The following is a 27,636-nucleotide window of genomic DNA, read 5'->3' as shown; positions in this document are numbered from 1 at the left end:
TGTGAATTGCTATTCATTGCCACATTTACTTGTTGAATATAATTTAAGTACAGTATTACTTAATTAATAGAAGCAAGAATGGCCATTCAGCCCCCCATGCTTTCTTTACCATTCAGTTACCTGAATTCTGTTTACCTGTTGTTGTTCCATATCCCTTTCTACCCTTACGTAACAAAAATCTATCCATTTCAGTCATGAAAATATTAATTGACCCAGCATCCACCGTCTAGAAGAAAAGTGTTCCAGCCTTTTCTCTATCCTTTGTGAGGATGTGCTTCCTTTTTTCTATCTCCTAAATGGTCCATCTATAATAAGATTGCACCTCTTGTTCTGAACTCCCACACCAGAGGAAAAATTTTCTCTCTCTATCCAGTCTAATCATTTAAAAATGTTAAATGCCTCCGTTAGATCACCCCTGAACCTTCTAAACTCACAGGAGCCCAAGCTATATGTATACAACCTGACCTCATAATTAACTCTTTAAGACCGGATAGCACTCTGAATCTACACTGTACACCTTCCAATAACAGCCTGTCTCTGAGCTTTGGTGCCCACAACTGAATGCCGCACTCCACGTGAGTTTTGGCCAAGACGCTACAAATGAAGCGTCACTTCCTCAATTTTGAATTCTTATCCCCTTGAGGTAAAGGCCGGCGTTCCATTTGCCTTTTTGATTACTTTCTGTACTTGCTCACTTGACTGATACCTGGAATGGGGGGGTGCTGTTTTACAAGGAAAGGTTGGACAGGCTGTGCCTATATGACATTGGAGTTTAGAAGAATTAGAGATGATCTTGTTGAAACATAAAATATTCTGACGGGACTTCACAAGGTGAATGCTGAAAGGATGTTTCCCCTTGTGGGAAAGACTAGAACTAGGGGACACAGTTTAAAAATAAGGGGTCTCCCATTTAAGGTGGAGATGAGAATTTTTTTATCTGAGGGTCGTGAGTCTTTGCAATTCTCTTCCCCAGAGAGCGGTGGAGAAAAGGTCAGTAAATATTTTTAAGGCAGATTCTTGACCAACAAGGGAGTCGAATTTTATCGAGGGTAGTGGGAATGTGGAGTTGGGGCCACAATGAAATTAGCCATGAATCTTATTGAATGGCAGTGCAGGCTTGAGGAGCCAAATGACTGACTCCTGCTTCTCATTCATGTGTTCATATGTTTGTGCACTAGCTTTTACTGATTTTTTTTGTGTACATGAGTAGCTAATTCCATATACTGCTCTGCACCTAGCTTATCACCGCTAAGAAGGTATTCTGATTTGTCTTAGCCTTTGAATGAAGGATGAAGAAAGAATGGCTTGCTTTCCTCTGATACTAAAAGGACCCTGATGGAATTTTGTGCATTTACCTTTTGAATCAAAAAGCAGGATACGTTGGTATCCTATCATTATTTTAATGATGACATTAACCAATTTGAAATAAATACATTAAACATCAGGTAACTATTATCCCATAGCATAATTTCAAGGCCATAGTTAAGAGAAATTAGATTACTAGCTTATTACTAATGGGAATAATACGTTTAAAGCACTTTGATCTTTTGAGGTAAAATTTCTGATTAAAAGCGCACCCACAATAAGGCTGATATTCTTATGTATCAGCCAAGTTTGTAATGCGTATTGACACTAAATTTCCTTGGATCGAGCAGTTGAAGCATGGCATTTGTTTGTGGGTATGGAGATATGGCAGAAAATGAGTGAAAGCCAGTAATGATTAATCTCTCCTTGTGAAGACCAGGTCGTGCCAGTTTCCTATGGGGCCAAGGGTGGGCCCCATTCACCCTTAGAAACCTGGTGTTCCAATAGGAGATGGAGACAGTGGGATGCCATTGTTGACCACATTCCCACTCTTCCTCCTCTTCTGCCCCAAGTGTAATGGATGCTAGCAAGATACAGTAATTGGGGCAGCAGAGGTGTTCCCGAACGTATTTGCTGGCTTGGATAGTCCGAGATTACTGTTCGTACCATGTGAATAGGCACTCTCATAAACGAGATGAATTTTCCTGATTACCGAAACTCCACATGTTCTTCAAGTCTCTCTTCCTGCTTTCCTCCAAATTTAACAAGTACCCAAGATGTTCTATATTGGTGCAGAGGCCTGTCTATTTTATTCAAATGACCTGATCCTATTCAGAGATGCCAGCCCAGCACATGAATCACAAATTGCACTTTGCCCTGTGAAAATTTGGGCCCATGGTACATGGGACTCAAAACAGATCTTTATATTTTGGAATGACCTTGGCCTGTTCTGTATTTATTTAAAAATGGCAACAATGTTTTGTCTGGCGGATGAGATAGCTGTAGAGAAATTTCTACTAGAATTTTCCTTTTCTGTTTGAAAATAAGTCAATGGCGAGCCTATATATGATGAAACTCACCTTGCCTCATGTTCTCATGTTTTGCACAAGTGATATAGCTACTAAAATATATACTATTCAGCTATCCCACTTTAGCTTCCAAGTGAATTACTGTAATAACCATTAATAAATGTTGCTTTGAGTGTCTCAATGTCCTTGAGACCGTTTTTCATCACATTAAATTGAAGATGTCTACCCTCTTCCGCAGCCCTGCCAAATAAAAAGGTGCAAAAGTTCACAACGATTTGTGTTATCACTTGGCAGGAAAATTATTTTAGAACATGAACGTCTCTTGCTTTTAACTAGTCTCTTGCACTGATGGAGAAACAATCGCTGCAAAAACTATGATTGAAGGCCTTTCTGGTAACTTTTTAGCACACTGTGCATGAGTAAAATTGATAATGTTATCATTAAAAATTCCCCTAACAATGAGAGAGTACATATCAATTATCCAACTGAAATCAGGAAGCTATGAAATGTGAAACTCTGGTTACTGTATCACATCCATTTGTATATTAGGCAGCCAAACAGTATCAGATTTAAACAAGAAACTAGTTTCAGGAGTTTCTGTTGTATGGGATCAAATGAGTTGAATTCAAAGTGAAATCCTCCACTCCTGAATTAAAACTGAAAAGAAAATTTTAGCTCAGTCTTTGATTGGCTATCTCTTTGGTAGTTGCAGGATTTGACTGCGATTAGTGAGGATAATATCCAATGTTGTGATTTAGTTGCCCAGCAGTAATGTTAATTGGAAGTACCCCACCTCTTTGTGCCAAAAATGAATCATTCAATAACGAGGAGCAAGTTGAAACATGGACAACCATGGGGTATGCTATGATGCACAAGAAGTTACTGCTAATAATGGGAGTGAAGGTGTTGGATTGAACTACTTTGTTTCATTTTTTTCATTCAAATACTTCTGTTGAAATGACGGTGTTTCTTTCAGTCTTTGGAAGAAAATGTAGGCATTGTTAGATCACGTTCAGATAACAGACTTATGAATAAAGTCTCATTGGCTCCATTTTGTAGTAACAAGTTTAATGTCTTCTTGCTTTTCAGATATGACACATGATGATTGATCGCACTATTACAAGAAGTTGCAGGATCATCCAGATGTTTACAGATTGAAGCTGAGGCATATGGTGACTAATACTTGTGAAATTTGGGGCCATTTTCCCTGCTGGTGAGCAAGTAAAAATAATGAAATTTCTTTAACAATCATAAACTCTCCTTCAATCATTTTGGGGAGACACTTACTGTATCCCTGGAGTAGTTTATCCAACTGCATTATGGATATTCAGCCAAATGCTAGTTTTTATATTCATTTGAGTTTTAACACTTCAAGCCTGAATATTAAGAAATAATAATTTAGGTTTGTTTGGACCATCTACCCAATCCTACTTTTGTTGTTTAGACATAGCTGATGTACAATTTTGTTTGGGAAAGCAATGGGTCGGATTAGGAGATTTTTTGATACAAAACAGGTGAATTAAATATTGGGAAGACCAAAGCCATCATCTTTGGTTGCCGCCACAAACTCTGTTTCCTAGCCATCTCCCTTGCTCCTGACTGTCGAGGGCTGAATGAAACTACCTGTGAACTCATGATCCTATTTGATCCTGTGCTGAGCTTCTGACCCTATATCCTCCATCACAAATATCACCTACCTTCACTCTCAGCTTATAGTTTTAAAATTCTTTCTTGGGATGTGAGCATCCCTGGTAAGGTCAGCATTTGTTTCTCATCCCTATTTTCTCTTGGCGGTGAGCCACCATCTTGAACCACTGCAGTTCAGCTGGTGTAGGTACATCTGCAATGCTGTAAGGAAGGGTGTTCCAGGTTTTTGACCCAGTGACAGTGATGGAACAGTGATATAGTTCCAAGTCAGGATGGTGTTTAGCTTGGAGGGGAACTTGCAGCTGCTGGTGTTCCCAGACATCTGCTACCCTTGTCCTTCTTGATGGTGGCAGTCTTGGGTTATCAAACCTGCCAACAAGGGTGGTGCTGTTGTTGTCTGGCGTACTGACCCCTGCCTCGCAGAGGCTGCGTACCAACTCTCAGACACTTCCCCCTGGACCATGACCCCAGCACCAAACATCAGTCCATTGTTTCCAGGATGTCACTGACCTCATCTCCTCTGGGGATCTTCCCTCCACAGCTTCCAACCTCATGGTCTCCCAACCCTGGACAGCCCACTTCTACCTCCTTCCCAAAATCCACAAACAGGACTGTCCCGGTAGACCGATTGTGTCAGCCTGCTCCTGCCCCACGGAACTCATTTCTTCCTAACTTGACTCCGTTCCCTCTCCCCTTGTCCACTCTCTTCCCACCTACACCCGTAATCCCTCTGATGCCCTATGTCATATCAACAATTTCCAGTTCCCTGCCCAAACCGCTGCCTCTGCACCATGGATGTCCAATGCCTCTCCACCTCTATCCCCCACCAGGATAGTCTGAGGGCTCTTCACTTCTTCTTTGAACAGAGGCCCAAACAATCACCATCCACCACCACTCTCTTCCGCCTGGCTGAACATGTTCCCTCACTGAACAATTTCTCCTGAAACTTGTCTCACTTCCTCCAAATGAAACGTGTGGCTATGGGTACCTGCATGGGCCCCAGTTATGCTTGTCTCTTTATGGTGTATGTGGAACATTCCTTGTTCCAGTCCTACCCAGGCCCCCTCCCACAACACTCTTTCTCAGTACATCGATGACTGTTTTGGTGCTGCTTCATGCTCTTGTCTGGACCTGGAAAAATTAATTAATTTTGCTTCCAATTTCCACCCCTCTATCACCTTCACATGGTCCATCTCTGACACTTCCTTTCCTTGACCTCTCTGTCTCCATTTCTGATGATAGACTGTCCACTAATATTCATTGCAAGCCCACCGACTCCCACAGCTACCTCGACTACAGCACTTCATACCCTGCTTCCTGTAAAGACTCCATCCCATTCTCTCAATTCCTTCTCCTTCGTCACATCTGTTCCGATGATGCCACTTTCCAAAACGGCGCTTCTGACATGTCTTCCTTCTTCCTTAATTGAGGCTTTCCCCCCACTGTGGTTGACAGGACCCTCAGTTCTGTCCGATCCATCTCCCATGCCTCTGCCCTCACACCTTCCCCTCCCTCCCAGAACCATGATAGAGTCCCCTTTGTCCTCACTTTTCACCCCACCAGCCTCTGCATTCAAAGGATCATCCTCCGCCATTTCCGCCAGCTCCAGTATGATGCCACCACCAAACACGTCTTCCCCTCACACTGTCAGCATTCCGTAGGGACAATTCCCTCCAGGACACCCTGGTCCACTCCTCCAAAACCCCAAATCCTCAACCCCTTCCCACGGCACCTTCCCATGCAATCGCAGAAGGTGCAACACCTGCCCCTTTACCTCCTTCCTCCTCATTGTTCAAGGGCCCAAACACTCCTTTCAGGTGAAGAAGCGCTTCACTTGCACCTCCTTCAATTTGGTCTACTACGTTCGCTGCTCCCAATGCGGTCTCCTCCACACCGGGGAGACCAAACGCAGACTGGGTGACCGCTTTGTGGAACACCTCCGGTCTGTCCGCAAGCATGACCCAGACCTTCTGGTTGCTTGCCATTTCAACACACCATCTTGCTCTCATGCCCACGTGTCCGTCCTTGGCCTGCTGCAATGTTCCAGTGAAGCCCAACGGAAACTGGAGGAACAGCACCTCACCTTCCGATGAGGCACTTTACAGCCTTCTGGACTTAACATTGAGTCCAACGACTTCAGACCATGACCACTCTCCTCCATCCTCACCCCCTTTTTTAATCCCCTTTTTTCTACTTTGATTTTTATTTTTTATCCACTTATTTTTATTCATTTATCCGTGGTTTTTTCCCCCTTCTATCCCAATTTCTATCCTTTTTTTCACCCACCACGGCCCCTTCCCCCACCCCATCCCCTACAGAGCCATCTGTTACTTGTTATATCACAAAATGCTACCCTTGTTCTGCTATTATCACATTTTGCTTTCTTACCTTTATGCCAATATCAACACCTTTTTTAGCACTAACCACTACCATTGATGCTCCTTTCGTCCTTTAGTTCATGACATCTTGGTCAATCCCTCCTTTGTCCCCATCTATCGCTGGTCTTCTATCCAGCTCCACCTGCCCCATTATCCCTTAATCAGTATAAATTTAATCACATTTCCGCTTCTCTTCAGCTCTGAAGAAGGGTCATATGGACTCGAAACGTTAACTCTGTTTCTCTCCCCACAGATGCTGCTGGACCTGAGTTTTTCCAGCATTTTCTGTTTTTGTTTCAGATTTCCAGCATCTGCAGTATTTTACTTTTATATGTGTTTGAAAGGTTCTGTTGAAGGAGGTTTGGCCCAGGGAATTTTGTAAATGGCACACACTACTGCTGTCTGCTGGTGGTACAGAGAGTGAATGTTTAAGGTGGTGAATGGGATGCCAATCAAGCAGACTGCTTTGTCCTGGATGGTATTGAGCTTCCTGAGTGGTGTTGTGGCTGCACTCATTCAGCCAAGTATATGAATGACTTCTGAAAGTGATGGAAAGTGTCGTCGACAGTACTATCAAACGGCACTTGCTTAGCAATAACCTGTTCACGTATGCTCAGTTTGTGTTCCCCTAGAGCCACTCAGCTCCTGACCTCAATACAACCTTAGTCCAAACATGGATAAAAGAGCCAAACTCTTGAGGCGAGAGTGACTTCTCTTGACATCAAGGCAGTGTTTGATCGAGTGTGGCATCAAAGAGCCCTAGCAGAATTGGAGTCAATGGGAGTCGAGGGGAAAATTCTCCACTGGTTGGATTCATACCTAGCACGAGGGAAGATGGTTGTGGCTCTTGGAGATCTGTCATCTCAGTCCCGGGACATTGCTGCAGGAGTTCCTCAGCGTAGTGCCCTCGGCCTAACCATCTTCAGTTGCTTCATCAATGACCTTCCTTCCATCATAAGGTCAGAAGTGGGGATGTTCGCTGATGATTGCACAATGTTCAGCACCTTTCATGACTCCTCAGATACTGAATCAGTCCATGTCCAAATGCAGCAAGTCCTGGACTATATTCAGGTTCGGGCTGATAAGTGGCAGGTAACATTCATGGCAAACAAGTGCCAGGCAATGGCAGTCTCCAAAAAGAGAGAATCTAACCATCTCCCCATGACATTCAATGGCATTACCATTGCTGAATTCCCCATTATCGGCATCCTGGGGGTTACCCTTGACTAGAAACTGAACTGCACCAGCCATATAAATACTGTGGCTGCAAGAGCAGGTTAGAGGCTTGGAATTCTGACTCCCAAAAGACAGTCCACCATCTCCAAGGGACAAGGCAGGAGTGTGATGGAATACTCTCCACTTGCCTGGATGAGTGCAGCTCCAACAACGGTCAGGGAGCTCAACTCCATTCGGGACAAAGCAGCCTGTTTGATTGGCACCCCATCCACCACAATAAACATTCACTGCCTCCACAACTGACACACAGTGGCAGTAGTATGTACCGTTTACAAGATGCACTGCAGGAATTCACCAAGGCTCCTTAGACGCATCTTCCAAACCCACGACCTTGAACCACCAAGAGGGACAAGGGCAGCCGAAGTATGGGAACACCACTACCTGCAAGTTCCCCTCCAAACCTCCAAGCCACACACCCTCCTGACTTCGAACTATATCTCCGTTCCTTCACTGTTGCTGGGTCAAAATCCTGGACTCCCTCCCTAATAGCACCGTGGATGTTCCCATAACACATGGGCTGTGGATGTTCAAGGGCAATTAGGGATGGCATAAACATTGGCCTAGCCAGCGACCCCCACATCCCATGAATGAATAATAAAAAAAAGGTGTATTCCATCACACTCCTGACTTGTGCCTTGTGGATGGACTGGCTTTGGAAGGTCAGGAGGCGGGTTTCTCACCACTGAATTCCCAGCCTCTGATCTGCTCTTGTAGCCACAATATTTATGTGGCTAGTTCAGTTTCTGGTCAATTGTAACCCCTGGGATGTTGCTGGTTGGAGATTCAGCATTGGCAATGCCATTGAATGTCAAGAGGAGATAGTTATATTCTTTCTTATTGGCAATAGTCATTGCATGTCACTTGTGTGGCACGAATGTTACTTGCCACTTAGCAGCTCAAGCCTGAATGTTACCTAGGTTTTGCTGCATGTGGGCACAGACTGCTTAGTGTCTGGGGTGTCAGGAATGGTCCTGAATACTGTGAAATCATCAACAACCATTCCCACTTCTGATCTTGTGATGGAGGTAAGGCATTGATGATGCAGCTGAAGATGGTTGGACCTGAGGAACTCCTGCAGCGCTATCCTGGGGGTGAGATGATTGGCTTCCAACAACCACAGCCATCTTCCTTTGTGCTAAGAATGATTCCAACCAGTGAAGAGATTCCGTCTGATTCCCATTGATTTCAATTTTGCTAGGGTTTCTTAATGGCACTCGATCAAATGCTGCCTCGATGTTAAGGAAACACTCTCTCTTCACCTGTGGAATTCAGTTTTTCCTTCCATTTTTCGACCAAGGCTGTTCTGAGGTCTGGACCTGAGATGCCTTTGCAAAACTCAAACTGATCATTGGTAAGCAGGTTATTGCTATATAAGTGCTATTTGGTAGCACATATCAATGACAACTAACATATATGACAATCATATGAATTAGGAGCAGGAGTAGGCCATTTGGCCCCTCAAGCCGGCTTAGCCATTCAATAAGATAATGGCTGATCTGATTGTAGCCTCAACTCCACATTCGACCTACCCCCTGATACCCTTCGACTTCCTTGTTAGTCAAAAATCTCTCTACCACCGTCTTAAAAATATTCATCAACCCTGCCTCCACCTGAGGAAGAGGGTTCCAAAGACTTATGACCCTCAGGGAAATCTTTTTTCGCATATCTGTCTTAAATGGGAGACCCCTTATTTTTAAACTGTGTCCCCTAGTTCTAGTCTCTCCCATAAGGGGAAACATCCTTTCAGCATCTACCCTGTCAATCTCCGTCAGAATCTTTTATATTTCAATAAGATCACCTCTCAATCTTCTAAACTCCAATGGATATAGGCCCAGCCTCTGCAACCTTTCCTCATAAGATAACACCACACCAACGCCCACCGGAGACAGAACATACCTGGGCAATTTTCCACATTGTCGAGTTGATGTAGCTTTTGTAGCTGTACTGGGACAGCTTGGCACTTCTAGTTCTGGAGCAAGCATCTAAAAGTATGTAAGAAGAATAAGATTAGTGAAGGCAAATGTAGGCCCCTTACAGTCCGAAGCAGGAGAATTTAAAATAGACAACAAGGATACGGCAGAGCAATTCAACAACTACTTTAGCTCCGTCTTCACGGAGGAAGACACAATTAACTTCCCAGAAGTACTAGAGAACCAAAGGTCTAATGAGAAGGAAGAATTGAAGGAAATTAGTTTTACTGAAAAAAACAGTGATGGAGAAATTAATGGGACTGAAAGCTGATAAATCCCCAGGGCCTGATGATCTATACCTCAGGGTACAAAAGGAGGTGGCCATGGAAATAGTGGATGCGTTGGTTGTCATCTTCCAAAATTCTCTAGATTCTGGAACAGTCCTGGCAGATTGGAGGGTGACAAATGTAACCCCACTATTTAAAAAAGGAGGGAGGGTAAAAACAGGGAGTTACAGATGGTTAGCCTAACATCAGTGGTAGGGAAAATACTAGAGTCTATTATAAAGCATGTGATAACAGGACACTTAGAAAATATCAATGGGATTAGACAGAGTCAACATGAAAGGGAAATCATGTCTGACAAACCTACTGGAGTTTTTTTGAAGACGTAATTAGCAGACTGGATAAGGGAGAACCAGCGGATGTGGTGTATTTGGATTTTCAGAAAGCTTTTGATAAAGTCCTATATACCGTTAGTGTGCAAAATTAAAGCACATGGGAATGGGGGTAATATATTAGCATGGTTTGAGAATTGGTTAGCAGACAGGAAACAGAGTAGGAATAAATGGGTCTTTTTCAGAATGGCAGGCAGTGACTAGTGGGGTACTGCAGGGATCAGTGCTTGGGCCCCAGCTATTCACAATATACATCAATGATTTGGATGAGGGAACCAAATGTAATATTTCCAAGTTTGCTGATGATGCAAAAATTGGTGGGAATGTGAGTAGTGAGGAGGGTGTTAAGAGGCTTCAAGACAATTTAGACAAGTTGTGAGTGAGCAAAGACAGATGAAATATAATGTAGATAAGTGTGAAGTTATCCACTTTGGTAGGAAAAACAGAATGGCAGAGCATTAGTTAAATGGTAATAGATTGGGAAATATTGATGTGCAAAGGGACCTGTGTGTCCTTTTACACCAGCATGCAGGTGCAGCAAGCAGTTAAGAAAGAAAATGGTATGTTAGCCTTCATTGCGAGAGGACTTGGGTGCAGGTGCAAGGATGCCTTACTGCAGCTATACAGGGCTTTGGTGAGACCACACCTGGAGTAGTGTGCTCAGTTTTGGTCTCCTTACTTAAGGAAGGATATACTTGCCATAGAGGGAGTGCAGCGAAGGTTCACAAGACTGATTCCTGGGATGGCAGGATTGTCATTTGAGGAGAGATTGGGCTGACTAGGCCTGTATTCACTGGAGTTTAGAAGAATGAGAGGGGATCTCATTGAAATGTACAAAATTCTGACAGAACTGGACAGACTGGATGCAGGGATGATGTTTCTTCTGGCTGGGGTGTTTAGAACAAGACTTCACAATCTCAGGACACGGGGTAGGCTATTTAGGACTGAGATGAGGAGAAACTTCTTCACTCAGTGGGTGGTGAACCTGTGGAATTCTGTACCACAGAGGGCTGTGGAGGCCATGTCACTGAATATATTAAAGAAGGAAATAGATTTCTAGAGTCTAAAGTCATTAAGGGGTATGGGGAGAGAGTGTGAGTATGGCATTGAGACAGCCATAATATTGAATGGTGGAGCAGGACCGAATGACCACCTCCTATTTTTCTATGTTTCTAAGTATTCGGTACTACTGCTGGGATGCTGTCAGGGTCCATAGCCTTTGCTGTATCCGGTGCCTTCACTGTATCTTGCTATCACATGGAGTGACTTGTATTGTATGAAGACTGGCATCTGTGATGCCGGGGAGCTCAGGATGAGGCTTCTGGCTGAAGATGGCTGCAAATGCTCAGCTTTGTCTTTTGCACTGATGTGCTTTGTTTCCCCCATTATTGAAGATTGGGACGTTTGTGGAGCTGCCTCCTGTAGTTAGTTGTTTAATTGTCCACCACCATTTATAGCTGGACTGCAGAGCTTTGATCTGATCTTTTGGTCGTTGGATTGCTTATCTCTGTCAACAGCATTCTGCTTTCATTGTTAGCATGCATGTAGTCCTGGGTTGTAGCTTCAGCAGGCCATAGAGTCATAGAGGTCTAACAGCACAGAAAAAGGTCCTTCGGCCCATCAAGTCTGTGCCGGTCAAACAAGTACCTAACAATTCTAATCCCATTTTCCAGCACTAGGCCCATAGCCTTGTATGCTATGGCATTGCAAGTGCACATCCAAATACTACTTGGATGTTATGAGGGTTTCTGCCTCTACCACCCTTTCAGGCAGTGAGTTCCAGACTCCCACCACCCTCTGGGTGGACATCTCATTTTTGGTGCTGCTTCAGGCATGCTCTCCTGCACTTATTGAACCTAGGTTGACCCCCTGGCTTGGTGGTAATGCTGCTGCTGATGGCCTGCAGCACCTCCAGTTTTTAACTGCTGGATCTGTTCTGAATCTATCCTGTTTAGCACAGTGGTATTGGCACACAACATGATGCATGGTATCCATAGCATGAAGAAAGGACCACTTTTCCCACATGACTGTGTGATGGTCAATCCTACTAATATTGTCATGTATAAATGCTTCTGTGACAGGTAGATTGGTGAAGACCAGATCAAGTTGGCTTTTCCCTCTTTTTGGTTCCCCCGCCACCTGTAGCAGGCCCAGTCTGGCAGATTTCTTCTTCAGAACTTGGCCAGCTCGGTCAGTGCATACTCGTGCTGATGGACGTTGAAGTCCGCCACCCAGAGTACATTCTGTGCCCTTGTTACCCTCCATGCTCCTTCCAAGTGATGTTCAACTTGGAGGGAGGGAGGGAGGAGTACTGATCCATCAGCTGAGGGAGCGTAATCAGCAGGATATTGCGTTGCTTATGTTTGACCTGATGCCATGAGACTTCATGGGGGCTAGAATCAGTATTGAGGGCTCCAAGGGTCACTCTCTCCTGACTGTGTATACCACTGTGCCATCACCTCTGGTAGATCTGTCCTGCCACCTGGCCAAGACTTATCCAAGCATGGTTGATGGAGGAATGTGGTACATTGGCTGAAAGGTACGATTTGGTGAATATGAGTATCAGGCTGTTTGGCCAGTCTGCACTCTTCCAATATTGGCGCAAGTCCCCAGATGTTAGTAAGGAGAACTTTGCAGGGTCAGCTGGCCAGGATGTGCTGTTGTTGTTTCAAGTGCCTAAACCGGTGCCGGGCTTAATCTGGTTTTAATCTTATTCGCCTTTTCTGTACTGCTTTGGTAGAATTGAATGGCTTACTAGGCAATTTCACAGGGCAGTTAACAGTCAAACATATTGCTATGGGTCTGAAGTCACATGTAGGCCATACCAGATAAGGATGGCAGATTTCCTCCCCTAAAGGACGTTTGTCAACCAGATGATTTTTATGCTGCTGAAGTCCTTATGCATGCTTTTGTGACCTCCAGACTAAACTTTTTCAATGAACATTTTGCCAACCTCGTTTCCTTCACCATCAATAAACTTAAGCTCATCCCAAACTCTACCATCCTAACCTGCATCAAGCCCTGTGTTGCCCTGTGCAGGATGGCCTATTTTGGGTCCTGGTCTACCAACTCCTTGATTTAGAAATTCTCATCCTTGTGTTCAAATTCTGCTATGACCTTGCTCCTGGTTATCTCTGTAATCCCCTGGAATCCTGCACAAACTATGCTTCTCCAGCTCTGTCACCTTAGGTATTCTCACTTCCTGTGTTCTACAGTTGGCATCCATGCCATCAGCTGTATTGATCCTAAGCTGTGAAATAACCTTCTTAAACCTCTCCACCTCTGTCTCCTGTTTTAAGTCTCTCCTCAAAACCTACCTCATTAACTAAGCTCTTAGCCATCCATCCTAATATCTTCCTCTTTATGCTTCTGCAAAGAGCTATAATGAGGTTTCCTGAGTTAAAGGCATAATGTAAATGTGAATTGTTGTAAATAATGTTTTATAGCTTAACTGGTAGTTTTTATGCATAGCCTAATAACGATGCCTATGGAGCAATAGAAAATACAAAACTATTGAGTTGGGTCCTGTCATCCCATTTGATGAATATTGTTCCTTTCTCTGTGTTTTATGTTTTTATGCTATGAATCAGTCAAAGAGCTACAAATTGACAAATATATTTTAATTGTCGATACCCCAACTTTGCATGTGCCGAACATAAAACATATAGGTATAAAATTACAACTCATGAAAATATTTATAGATATGCATATTTGCTGACAAAATTGCTATTCAGCAGCTTTATTACGTAAATTAACTCCCTGGGTCACTTGGCTGTTATGTATACACAGATCAGGAAAATGGACTTCAAGTTACTGTGGTAGAAGAGGGATAAAACATTCAATGATAACCAAGCCTGCAACCACTTTACATTTGCCGACATAAGAAGTGTTGCTGGGAAGCTGTCATGGTTCCAAAGGCCACAGGAAAGTGAGTTTCCAATGGCTTGAGAATCTGAATTGAAGGCTGTATGTGCAGTTTACAGTTTGTTTCCATTTGCAATGCTAAAAAAAAGCTAAGGCTGCAATAGAACTTTTATTTGAGAGTAAATTCCTCCCCTTAGAGAAATGGTGCTTTTTCTCAGAATCTAAAGAGTGCTTGTATAAATGTTTGAGGATTGTACACATTGAAGAAAGCAATTCATTCATTCTATTCCCTGAAGAAAATGAAGCAACAAAATACAGAAGCCCTGAGTTTCTTTAATGGAATATTACACAACTATTCAATGAGCCCTCGATTCTGTGATTGAAACCTTATACATTAGCCACTCATTTCCACAGCAGAATGTTACTACCCACTCATGTCTTCCCCATGTTTTCTCTCCTTCTGGAGATGGTGCTTTTAAGTTAAAGTTGTTTATTGCATAGTGTTATGAGAATTTTACTAAATTTTAGGGCATTGAATTCTGGGATTTCTTCTTTCACATGAAAACTATAACTGAGTGGGATTGATTAGTTTATATTCTTTTACTTATGAATTTATATTTACATTTTAGATTTCTTAAGCCTAGAGTATTAAGTGAGATGGTAATTAACATGTGTTGATTTACACTGGCATTCCCTCCTCTCCAATTTAAATGGCGTTCTCTCCAGCAAAGCCTTCATTCATATGTTGTTATTCTGGTATGGCCATCATCTTTACCGCCTCAAGTCCAAGCGAGATGAGCTTGAGTGTATGTGGCTCACAATTGGTTTAGTCAGCCATTACTCTATTGGCCCTAGTTTGCTTCTGCTAAAACTGTCTGTTGCTGTATGATCACCCAAGAAGGCTAGATTTTTTCCCTTACTACCATTTGCTTTCTCTGACATCTTGCCCTTGCCTTCTTCATCTTGGGAAGGAACTTAGGAATTTCTTCTTTACCAAAATAGAGACCATCCATTCAGCTGCCTCTGCTGTTTTTGTTCCCCCTTTCCCATCAAGTCAAGCTCCTTCAGTTGTCGCCCTCCTTTTACCTGTACATCTTTCTCTCCCATGTCCCATTTCTTATCTTCTCAAAGCTAATCTTATCCATGAAAGTTATCTCTTGCTCCTTCAGCACAATTCTCACTGAGTTCCTAAATGTTCATCTACCCTTTTCTGGTCAAAGTTCTAGCTAATAGTGTGAGTGGTTCCCTCTTCTCAGGCACTTTCCCTCCTCTTCAAAACATCATCACCCCCATCAAAAATATTCCTGTTCTTGGTAACTGCAACAAGTTTCCAATCTCCCTTTCTTTCAAAGCTTCTTGAACATAGGAACAGGAGAAGGCCATTCAGCCTGTCGAGCCTGCTCCGCCACTCAATACTATCATGGCTAATCGAACACTTCAATGCCTTTTACCCACACTATCCCCATAATGGTTTACGTTATTGTTAATCAGAAACCTATTGGTCTCTACCTTAAACATACTCGGTGACTGAGCTTCCATGGCCCTCTGGGGTAGAGAATTACAAAGATTCACAACCCTCTGAGTGAAGAAATTTCTCTTCATCTCTGTCCTAAATGGCTTCCCCCTTATTTTGAAATTGTGTCCCCTGGTTCTAGACTCCCCAACCAGGGGAAGCATCTTACCTGCATCTACCCTGTGTATTCCTTTAAGTATTTTGTAGGTTTTAATGAATCACCTCTCATTCTTCAAAACGCTAGAGAATACAGGCCCAGTTTGCCCAACCTCTCTTTATAAGACAGTCCCGCCCCATCCTCGGATCAAGCCGGGTGAACCTTAGCTGCACTCCCTCTATGGCAATAATATCCTTTGTGGTAAAGGGACCAAAACTGCACACAGTACTCTAGGTGCAGTTTAACCAAGCTTCTATACAATTGAAGCAAGACTTCACTACTTCTGTACTCAAATCCTCTTGCGATAAAGGCTAACATTCCATTAACCCGCCTAATTGCTTGTTGCACCTGCATGTTAGCTTTTAGTGACTTATGGACAAAGACACCCAGGTCCCTTTATACATCTACACTTTCTATCTCTTAGCATTTAGGAAATACTCTGCACATCTGTTCTTTTTAACAGCAGATAACCTCATTTTTCCACATTATATTCCACCTGCCATGTTCCTGCCCACTCTCTAAGTCTGTCCAAATCCTCCTGTCGCCACTTTATATCTTCCTCAAAATGCACATTCCCGCCTAGTTTTGTATCATTCGCGAACTTAGAAATATTACATTTGGTTCCCACATCCAAATTATTGATATATATTGTGAACAGCTGGGGCCCAAGTGCTGATCCTTGTGGTACCCCACAGCCTGCCAACGCGAGAATGACCTGTTTATTCCTACTCTGTTTTTTGCCGGTTAGTCAACTCTTTATCCATGCCAGTATATTGCCTCCTATCCCATGTGCTTTTATTTTTCTAATTAACCTCCTGTGGGGGACTTTATCAAAAGCCTTCTTGAAAATCCGAGTATACTATGTCCATCAACTCTCCTTTATCAATTTTGTTAGTAACCTCCTCAAAAAAAACTCCAAGAAGTTCGTCAAACATGATTTTCCATTTGCAGATCCATTCTGACTATGCCTAATCAGATCATGAATATCCAAGTATCCATTTATCACATCCTTTATAATGGATTCTAGCATTTTCCCTACCACTGATGTAAGGCTAACAGGCCTGTAGTTCCCTGTTTTCTCTCTGCCTCCCTTCTTAAATAGTTGGGTGACATTTGCTACCTTCCAATCTTCAGGAACCATTCCAGAATCTATAGAATTTTGGAAAATGATCACCAATGCATCCACTACCTCTATAGCAACCTCTTTCAACACTCTGGGATGCAGAATATCAGGTCCCGGGGGCTTATCAACTTTCAGTCCCATTAATTTCTCCAATACAATCATCTTTCTTATACTAATTTCTTTCAGCTCCTTATTCTCCCTAGTCCTTTGGATCTCTAAATCTGGGAGATTTCCTGTATCTCCCTCAGTGAAAACAGGGACAAAGCAATCATTTAGTTTCTCTGCCATTTCTCTATTCCCCATCACGAATTCTCCTGACTCTGCCTGTAATGGACCTACATTTGTCTTAGCCAAACACTTCCTTTTTACATACCTTTAGAAGCTTTTACAGTCTGTTTTTGTTTTTTGCTAGGTTGCATTCATATTCTATTTTCCCTTTCTTTACCAGTTTCTTGGTCTTTTGCTGTATTCTTAAAAACGTCCCAATCCTCAGGCTTACTACTGTTTCTGGCAACTTTACTTTTCTTTTAATCTTATACAATTATTAACTTCCTTTGTCAGCTATGGTTGACTGGCTTCTTTTGAGGGGGGGTGGTGTGGTTTGCATCTTGAAGGAATGTATAGGTGCTATAAGCTATGTAATAGGCAATGGATAGCCTTCAAAGAACTATGTACAGTCGCATCTTTTAATGTATTTTCTTATTCCACCTCAGCCAATTTGTCCCTCATGCCTTCATAATTTTCTTTATTCAACTTTAACACCCTTGCTTCAGAGTGAACTATCTCACTTCCAAACATAACGTAAAATTCTATCATATTGTGATCACTCATCCCGAGAGGTCCTTTTACAACAAGATTATTAATTTGCCCTTTTTCATTACATAATACTATATCTAAAATAGCCTGTTCTTTAGTCGGCTCCTCAACATACTGCTCTAGAAAACCATCCCTAACACACACCAGAAACTTGTCTTCCACAGCATTAGTGCTCAATTGGTTTACCCAGTCTATATGCAGATTGAAGTCACCCATGATTACTGTATTGCCCATGCTGCATGCTTCTCTCATCTCCTGATTAATACCATGCTCCACATTACCACTACTGTTTGGTGGCCTATAAACAACTCCAACCAATGTCTGCTGCCCTTTGCTGTTTCTTAGCTCCACCCAGACAGATTCCACACATTGTTCTTCCGACCTGAGATCCTCCTTATTGATGCACTGACCCCATCCCTTATTATCAGTGCAACTCCACCTCCTTTCCCTTCTTGTCTGTCCTTCCAAAATGCTGAATACCCTTGAATATTCAGTTCCCAGTCTTGGTCACCATGCGGCTATATTTCTGTAATAGCAATTATATCATACCCATTTACCTCTATTTGTGCCTTTAGATCATCTACCTTCTTGCACATGCTGCACGCATTCACGTAGAGTGCCCTTAACTTTGTCTTTTTGACATTCTGCATTCGAAGCATACTCAGTGCTCTGCTTTGTTTCTCCTGCCTTCTGGCCTCACTACTATTTCCTGTTACCAACTTAATTTTACTTCCAATTTGGGCTGCCCCTCAGGTTCCCATCCCCCTGACAAGCTAGTTTAAACCCATCCCAACAGCACTAGCAAATCTTCCTGCAAGTATATCAGTCCCAGTCCTGTTAAGGTGTAACCCATCCAGCTTGTACAGGTCTGACCTGCCCCAGAACCGGTCCCAATGCCTCAGAAATCTGATACCCTCTATCCTACACCAGTTCTCCAGCCATGTATTTAATCAATCAATCCTCCTATTCCTATGCTCACTAGTACGTGGCACAGGGAGTAACCCTGAGATTACTCCTCTTGAGGTCCTGCTTTTTAATTTCCTACCTAACTCCCTGAAATCTGCTTTCAGGACCTCATCCCTCTATGTCGTTGGTACCAATGTGGACCACGACTTCTTGCTGATCCCCCTGCCCCCGAAGGATGTCCTGCAGCCACTCCATGACATCCTTGACTCTGGCACCAGGAAGGCAACACACTGCCCTGGAGTCACGTTTCCTGCCGCAGAAATGCCCGCCTGACACCCTGACAATGGAATCCCCTGTCACTATTGCCCTTCCATTCTTCTTCCTCCCCCCCCCCCCCCCCCCGTATGGCTGAGCCACCCATGGTGCCACAGGCTTGGCTCTGGCTGCGCTCCCCTGAAGAACCATTGCCCTCATCAGCATCCAAAATGGAAAGTCGATTAGCAAGCAGGATAGACTGAGGGGACTCCTGCACCATCTGCCTGGTGGTCACCCATTCCCTCTTTGGCTGTATGCTTCTGACCTGTGGTGTGACCTCCTCCCTAAACGTGCTATCCACTTAGTCCTCTGCCTTGCGGATGCACAACAATGACTCTAGCTGCCGCTCAAGTTCCGAAACCTGGAGCTCGAGCTTGTGCAGCTGGTGACACTTCCTACAGATGTGTTTGTCAGGGACAAGTGGTGCATCCACGACTTCACACATACCGCAGGATGTACACTCCACTTAGCCGAAGTGACTTGCCGCCCCGTAACACCCAAAACTATTTATTACGCTTAGAGTAAGTGGAATGAATTAATTACTAGTAACTTAATTTTACTGCACTTACACTAACTTTATCTGACTTTGGTTTACTGTATTACTTTATTTTACTTTGACTTGATTTAACTTTACTTCCCGATTGCTGGTGTTCCTCACTGAAATCCAAGTAGCTACTTCTTTATAAATGATATGTTTTTCTAGTTTTGTTTAGTTTTCTAGCCTGCTTCCATACAACTGTTACACCTGCTTCTACATCTGCTTCACCACCTCTCTTTTCTAGTTGAACATCCTGTTGTCTTCTAGTCTGTGCTCCTGTAGCTTTCTGTTTGAGTATCTAATCAGATTCAGAAACGGCTGTAATGCAGGTCAATGAAATTATTATCTGTGACTGTGTGTACTTTATCTCTCCTGCACCTCTTTGAAGATTTTGATACAGTTAGGGCAAAGCTGTACCAATGATTTTAGCCCCATCCCTACACTGTCAAGTCTTTGCACCTCCCCCCTCATGATCTTTCTGTTCCACGGACAGTGCTGGGATAGGATCATAATATCTCTTCTTGCTAAGGGCTGAAATCCACTGGAGGTTTTGGGTTTGGTGTCCACTCCATTCAATTTCTGTTCATGGCAGGGAATGGAACATTGAAATTTGGATTAGATTTCCTGTCCTTAGCACTTTCTATGCACTGAGGGGGGATTTGATTCCAGCAAACAGACTTTGCGATGGACAGGATCTGGGTTGAAAATTGAACAGGACAACAAAGTTGCAAACCGTCTAATTCAACCAAAGATAGTGGCCAAGGAGGGATTGTTGTCAGTGGTAAAGGTATGAGATTTGTGGCAGGGACTGAAGACGAGGGGCATCTGTCTTCCCAGCATTGAGCAGCAGGAAATTCCTCCTCATCTGAGACTAGATGTCAGATAATAGCCTGATATCTTAGAGGCAATGAAGAGGTTGAGAGAGGTGGTGAAGTAGAAGAACTGGGTGTAATCATCGTACATATGGAAGCAGACTCCATATCAGCAGAGGAAGTGTCCCAGTATGGTTTAATTATCGCTTTAGCTTCTGTCTTTATTTCATGGGATACATTCTTTTTTGTGTGGTGCTATATTTCTGCTTGGTGTTGGGTTGAGGGGTGGTGAGGAGCACTAATGTTATAGATTAGGACTGTTTGCATGGCACCCTGTCTTTTCCCTGGAAATACCAGTGTACTTCTGTCTATCCAATGCGCAGTGTTACTGCTTAATTTCCCTTTAATATTTGGTAGAGGCATTTAGGTCATCGATTTCTTATCATGTATGTGCATTTGCTGCTTAAAGGAAGGGGAGAGTCTATCTAGATACTTGTCTTGACACTTGTGCATGTGCAGTATACATTATTTCACCCCTGCTGTTCAGCTGTTCAATACTTGTTCAAGATGTAATAGATCCAAGTTGGGTTCAGTCGTGCATTTTGCCAGATTTGAATGTTACTCACATTCTCTGTATAAAGATTTTCTTTATAAAATTAGTAGACTGCCTCTAACATATGTGCATTTGCTTTTATAAAATTCTTTGTCCAGATAATGTGCCTGTCACATTCAGACAGCACAGGTTGTTTTACAGTACTGTCATTCAGTTTGTCTGTTTCTGGGAGGTTGTAACCATGATTTTTTTCCTTTAGAGAAAGGAGCACTGGTTGATTATTAAGGGACCAGTTAGTGCCTGCACATAATATTCGGCTATCCATTGTTCTTGATCACTTCAAGTATGTTCTTTTCACACAGCCACCTACAAGTGCAACACCTTTGCAACCCTGAGACAAGTCACTGTTTTTAGCACTTTACCAGTTGACAGTGCACATTTGTAATTGCAATTTTTTCAGCACAGCAGATTTCGAAGGTGGTGGATAATGCAACTGGTGGATAATGGATCTAATGTGGCAGAGTGAAAGGGGAGGCAAAGGAGAAGGCAAATTGGAGGTGGAGGTGAGGGAGGAGAAGGGGAACAGGAGGGGAAAAACCAGAAAAGGGTAAAAATATTGAGGGGAGCTGGAGGGGGAAAGGACAGGAATGAGGAGTATCAATCAACAGGAGAAGAGTATTGAGGCATGAGAGGAGAAAAATACAGCCATTGACGGAAGGGCTGGGGAACTCGGTAATGCAGTGGGGAGCTTACTCTAAAAGGGAGAATGAAAATGGATAAGAATATCCAATGGGGGAGTATTTCAGCAGCAGGGACAGGGAAAAGGACTACCAGCCAGCAGGTGGATTGGAATAGGAAATGCAATGAATGGGGAGGAGATGGAACTGGAAGGGAAAATGCAGCTCATTACGAATGACCATCACTTTTGAGTGTGTTCTGGTGGAATGAGTAATTCAAAATTTGGTGCTGATTAGAAGTGGGGGGAAGGAATTCATTAATCAAATCAGTTGGGGGAATACTTATGTATTAATGAGTGTTTATATTTCCCATTTTAATCTGTTAATCATTTTAATCAGATTCGGGAACTTCCATTAGGGTTTTGGACTGCCTTTCAGCCATTTTCCTCAGGTATTTGAGATTTCTCCATTACTAAAACAAAAACAGAATTACCTGGAAAAACTCAGCAGGTCTGGCAGCATCGGCGGAGAAGAAAAGAGTTGACGTTTCGAGTCCTCATTTCGAGTTCTCCATTATTATCTCTTCTTGTGAGGTGTGAAGAAGCCTTTGTTTTTGCTGTGGTTGATGGATATTGGGCCCTTTGTGCTTACATGGTTAAATGTCAAATATTTTCTTAACATGTGGTTCTACCCTACATCAACTTAGTGCTACTTTCTGCTCAGCTGTTCACATGTCTTTGTGACCCTTAATTCATTTGTATGTCTTTACTTGGAATCTGCCCGTTACTCTCTTACTTTTAATCCTAATATAGAAGAATGTTGCTTTATGCCTTTAACTGTTGGCTTTCAATGCCTTGTTGACTTCTCTACTTCATTTGGTTGTTCTATTCTGGAAAGCCAGTTGGTGAAGGAGCCAATCTTTTCTCAGTCTTGTTACTGAGTAAAACATTATAAGCATATATCTCTTAACTCATCTCCACCACAATTTCAAGAAGTGTCTCCTTATATGTATACAAGTGAAATCCCAATTAATGCCCTCTACCTGCAAATAATTTACACACAATTGATTTGCAATTAACATAAGTTTCACGCTTTATTCCACTTTCAGCATTTAATGAATTGAATTCCTTTAGTCATTCGCAATTGCACTTCTCACAATGTTTTTGCATGGCATTTCAATTTAAAGGATTATGGTATAGTACTTGGATATTTTTCTTATCATTTCTGTTGCCTTAGATCTTGTATTCCATAGCCACTGGTCATATCCTGGGATGAATGTGTATGATTTATTTAGAGATCGATTTGAGATGTCGCATAGCATTATGTGGTACCCTGTTATTTTGTTTTTAATTTGTCACTAAATTGTAAATTGACCGTGCCACCTTCTGGTTCAGTACTTGTAGAATACTGAGACAAATCACCTTTCTAAATATGTAATAGATGAATAGAAAAATGGCTCAGTCTAGATATGACATTTTGTTGTGTGTGGAAAAACAATCTTATAAAGAAAGTCAATGACCTGAAGTCTGACATTTACAACTGATCGCTAAGTGATATCAACTACGGCTTTGCACAGCTACAATTATCTGGATTTCTAATGGGAATACTTAAGTGATATTAAGAAGGCAGCTCTTCTGTACTTTACACTGCAGACGATTATATATTGCAACCAGGGAACATTTACAGTTTTAAAAATCAAAATATCTTGTAAACCTTGTAGTATTTGATTTGAGAGCAGCATTGAAGAGGCTCAGAAGTAGGTTGCTCGCTCATGCACTTAACTGATGAATAGCAAGTGGCTTTGGGGCACAGCAAAACAGAACGATAATAACATCTTAAGATGAAAAATTATTCTTGCTAAGGTGTGTTAGAGAGTAAAAATTTTGGTGCTGTGGCCCCTGCCGCAAACTCCGCTCCCAAGTCATTGATTCAATTGCCCTCATTCGTTACTCTCGCAGGCTGAATTAGACGGTTTATAATCTCGGTCTTCTATTTGACCTTGAGCCGAGCTTGTCACTCCATGTGCCCTTATCACAAAAACAACTACTTTTGTCTTTCACCCACACAGTTGTTACTTCCATACTCAACTATTCCAATGCTCTCCTGGCCAGCCTCCCATCTCCCACCTTTCATAAAATTAAGCTCATCCAACACTCTGCTTGCATCCTGACTCACATCAGATCCCATCCATCCATAACTCCTGTGTTCACTGATCTTCATTGGCTTTGGGTCCACCAATTCTTGGATTTTAACATCCTCGTCTTAGCGTTCCAATCCCTGCTATCTCAGTAATCTGCTCCAGTTCTACAAACCTCCCAAGAACTCTCGAGCTCCTCTAGCTCTGGTAACCTGTGCTTATTTAGGCTGTCCGTTGGTAGCTGTGCATTCAACACTTTAAGCCCTAAGTTTTGGGACATAATCCCTTCCAACTCACCACCTCTCCACACCTGTAAGATGTTTCTTAAAACCTACTTCGAAGTAAGCTTTTGGTCACCTATTTTTGCTTTGATGTCAGTTTGTATTTGGTAATGCACCTGTGAAGAGCTTTGGGATATATTCTACGTTAAAGGTGCTATGCAAATGCAAATTTTTATTGTTGTTTACAGATGTCTTCTCTGTCAGTAGTGTTTATAGTTTTAGCAACAATTTAAATGTTTAAATTTAAAGTGAATAACTACTTTTAAGTTTGGAATGAAGTTTTGATGTCCCTCGCAATCTGTTTTAATAGAAGCCCCAAGTTAACCTCCATTTGCAACATATAAATATTATTAACATGTATTATATATAAATAATTGTTACCATAGAGTTGGAAAAAATTAGCACTGCAGTAATTATGATTTTGAGTCTGATTGATACAGGTCGTTAATGCAGCATTTTTAATTAGTGGTTTGCATGAAGAACCTGTGGTTATTTTTCTGAGCCATGCTGTTCTTTTATACTGTGCTGTAAAAGCCATGCTGCTACCCCACATCTGCCATGTTTAGTGTTAGTGTTTATAGTGTAAGGAGCAGTAATTAAAGTTCCATGACCTTATTTTGTATAAATGGCTTTGGAATTAAAACATTAAATCTGAATTACAGTTATTAATGTTCAGCTAATTAGGTGTCTAATAAGCAGAAAATAACATCCTAATGGTCAAATTAAAACGTTAATTTTTTTTAAACTAAGGTGTTCTAATTAGAAATTACATTGGGGATTGAAGACCTGTGTGAAGTCTTTTCTTTCACTTTTAGAGACTGGTTGAGATCCAACCTAAAAGGGGGAGATTGATTAGTCAGAAGTTTTTTTTGAAATTGCATTTTATAGCTAGATGATGCTGTGTGTCAGTACCAAGCTTAGAAGACTGATGTTCAGATCCTGTTCTCAGCTGGCTGTTAGGCTTGGGAGCTCTTCCTCAGATGAAAGGATGCCCATTACCATCAAGACGTCAATTGACACTGGTTTTTTGCTGTTGGCATATCACCACATTGCACAAAACATGAAAGCGACTAATGTGGAATAATTCTTTACTACGGATAAATAATTCACTAAATCCCTGTATACTATTTGTGGAGCTGCATATTTTGTAAAGATAATATTAGCTTATATTGCCAAAGTTACTTTAATCGGATTTTTTATTTCAATTGTTAAATGTAAATATTTAGTTTATCTTTAAACCTTGTGCCATCTTGGGCACAAGCCTCTGACCATTTCTATTTTGAACTGGCAACCAGAAATTGAACGAGAGTGGTACATGGTAGCTTCTTGCCCTGTTTCCTTCTAGAGCAACCTGCTTGGTCTTCTCTCAGTATCTCCTTGGTTGGTACAAGGGAGATTGGAACTTGCCAAGTGGGGAATTATGAGCACAAAACCTGTATCCCATCATTGCATTGCGTAGTGATTTAGAGCAGCAGTGCAATGCCTTGGCAATTCTTAAAAAAATATACTGCCAAGTGGGGAGTTGATCTCATGACAGCATAAATGGACTAGGCAGCATAATCAACAGAAGAATAATAAGAACTGAGCCTCGATAACAGCTGTAATTCCTAGACTGCTTGCTAAACCAGAGAGGGAGAGAGAGACACCTCGCTGAGAAAGCCTGTGATTTAAGCTCTGTTAACTCTTAGCTTACTGAATGAGTAACAACTATATGTAGTTCACACCACATTATAACTATTACTTGTAACTATTTCCCTGCTGAACTCATATCATTCTGTAGAATTAGTGTGACTATTAACCCATGCTTTAAGTGTTAAGACTGACTATTTTGAGGGATTTATTAATTTCTTATCAAGTGGATTGAGTATTCAATATAGATAATAGTACTTTAGCTATTCTTTTAATGTGTATTCTTTTAATTTTAATCTTTGGGAATTGGCGTCTTGTAAATCTGTTGTCCATTGCTAAGCATAATACTTTATATCCAGGTAAAACTTTGTTTGTGAGGGCATAAACACTGGAAGAGATTGCAAATATAGGGTAGGGCAAGACCAAAAAGGGTTTTAACAGAATAAGAATTGTGAAACTAATAAATTTGAGGACAGGGAACCAGTGTAGGTGAGTGAGCAGAGAGGTGGCAGGTAAGTGAGATTTGAGACAGAACAGATATTTCTAGAAGAGTTTTGAGGTTTCTAGAAGATGGGTTCTGAGGTGACTAAGGCATATATAAGGGTTTCAGTATTGGAGAGCATCAAGGAGAGGAGCTGGTAGGCAGTGTTGTAGAGGCTGAAATAGGTGCAGTTGGTAATGGAAAGGACGTAGGGTAGCTCAGAGTTGAATAAGACATAGATTACAACTTTCAGAAAGATAAAGCAAAATACTGTGGATGTTGGAAATCTCAAACAAGCAGAAAATACTGGAACTGTTCAGGCAGAATCTGTGGAGGGAATAGGCAAATTGAACTTCCAGATGTGGACATTTTCACTGGAATTGTTTGATTGAATCCCAACCATGTTCTAATGCTCAATGACAAGGAAGCAAAGCTTGCTTTGAGGGCTGAACTGGAGTAGGTTATGACTCACTTGGCCCTTGCTGTTGGGCAAGCAGTGATGGAATAACAGTAGTCAAAGGTAGAGCTGGCTATTACAAGCTTGCGTGTGCAAGCTGACCATATCATGTACTTCTGTTATCTAGTGTTTGCGATTGGAAATATTTTGTGGTTATTTGCCAATTGTACTATTAAATGTGCTGCTAGAAGCCAAACATCTCTACATATCAAGACTCGATTTGGAGGGCAAAGCATAATTAATTGCCAAGGAATCTGAAAAGGAGTGGCAAGGCAGGTCTGGAATCTGCTGGTTTGAAAATGAACTTAACTACCCAACAGTCCATGTATTGTCATGATCATAACTTTTCAATATGATTTTGAAATCTGAAACATTTTAAGAACACAAATAAAAGTCAAGGATGTGAAAAGGTCATTCAATCCATCCAGCTGCTTCTCATATTTCAATTTATCCAACCCAACATCCAACTACCTCTCTGTCCTTAGATACTGTTGATTCCCTTACATTGCTGACAGATTATGCAAAATATTTATTACCCTCAAGTATTACATTCAAGATTTGCTTTTAATTTATTTTCAATAGTTTAAATTTATGCTCTTGTTTTACTGACTTAATTGACAGAACAGTATTCTGGTTCACATTATCATAACAATACATGCTTCCGTAATGTAATCTCTTGTCCTTTATGGATGGTGGTGTTTAAAATTTTCTAATCTAGTCCATTCCTTCTACTCTTGTGATCATTGTTACTGCCCTTTTCACCCTTTCAAATGCATTTATTCCCCCATTGAAGTGTGGCAACTGGAATAGCATACAGTATGTGAAGAGCGGTCTGATTAAGATGCAATATAAAGTTTCAGCATAACTTCTGTATTCTTCTGCGCCACTGATCTGGTTGTGTGTCCAAACATTCTGCTTTCTTATTTAATGACTTCTCCATGCCCAATTTTAACTTTCAGGTGGTAGGCCTAAGCCATTTTGAGGCCCACCAGCATGCTGCTTGCTGCAGATAGTAGGGTAGAGGGGATGGGAGTGGAGGGCAATCGTAGAGTGGGGGGATGGTAGGGCAGCATCGCCCCACTTGATTCTTGTGGAACCTGAAGGAGGACTCCATTGTCTTTACATTGTAAGTGAGAAACCTGTTATCACTCCCAGGTTTCTTTCGGAGCCTCTCTTTGTTGTATATTACTGTAACTC

At 42.0% G+C, this 27,636-nt stretch overlaps 1 protein-coding gene across 15 annotated transcripts in view; it reads left to right on the top strand.

Moving 5' to 3' along the window:
* Window positions 1–27,636, top strand: part of LOC144688446 (nuclear receptor coactivator 3-like) — a 264,554-nt gene that overhangs the window by 184,956 nt on the left and 51,962 nt on the right. For 7 of the 15 annotated variants that reach the window (XM_078554996.1, XM_078554995.1, XM_078554981.1 and 4 more), the window contains 3 exons: window positions 3,423–3,546; window positions 13,970–14,108; window positions 21,854–21,905. The exons of 1 other annotated variant lie outside the window; for it this stretch is intronic. The gene's annotated coding sequence lies outside the window, so the exon portion shown is untranslated. The remainder of the gene's footprint in view (window positions 1–3,422; window positions 3,547–13,969; window positions 14,109–21,853; window positions 21,906–27,636) is intronic. 7 more of the 15 variants (XM_078554991.1, XM_078554994.1, XM_078554982.1 and 4 more) reach the window with 5 other exon arrangements.

Source organism: Cetorhinus maximus, chromosome 13 (assembly GCF_964194155.1).
Source record: "Cetorhinus maximus chromosome 13, sCetMax3.hap1.1, whole genome shotgun sequence".
Classification (NCBI taxonomy): Eukaryota; Metazoa; Chordata; class Chondrichthyes; order Lamniformes; family Cetorhinidae; genus Cetorhinus; species Cetorhinus maximus.
This window is presented reverse-complemented; position numbering and strand designations above follow the sequence as displayed.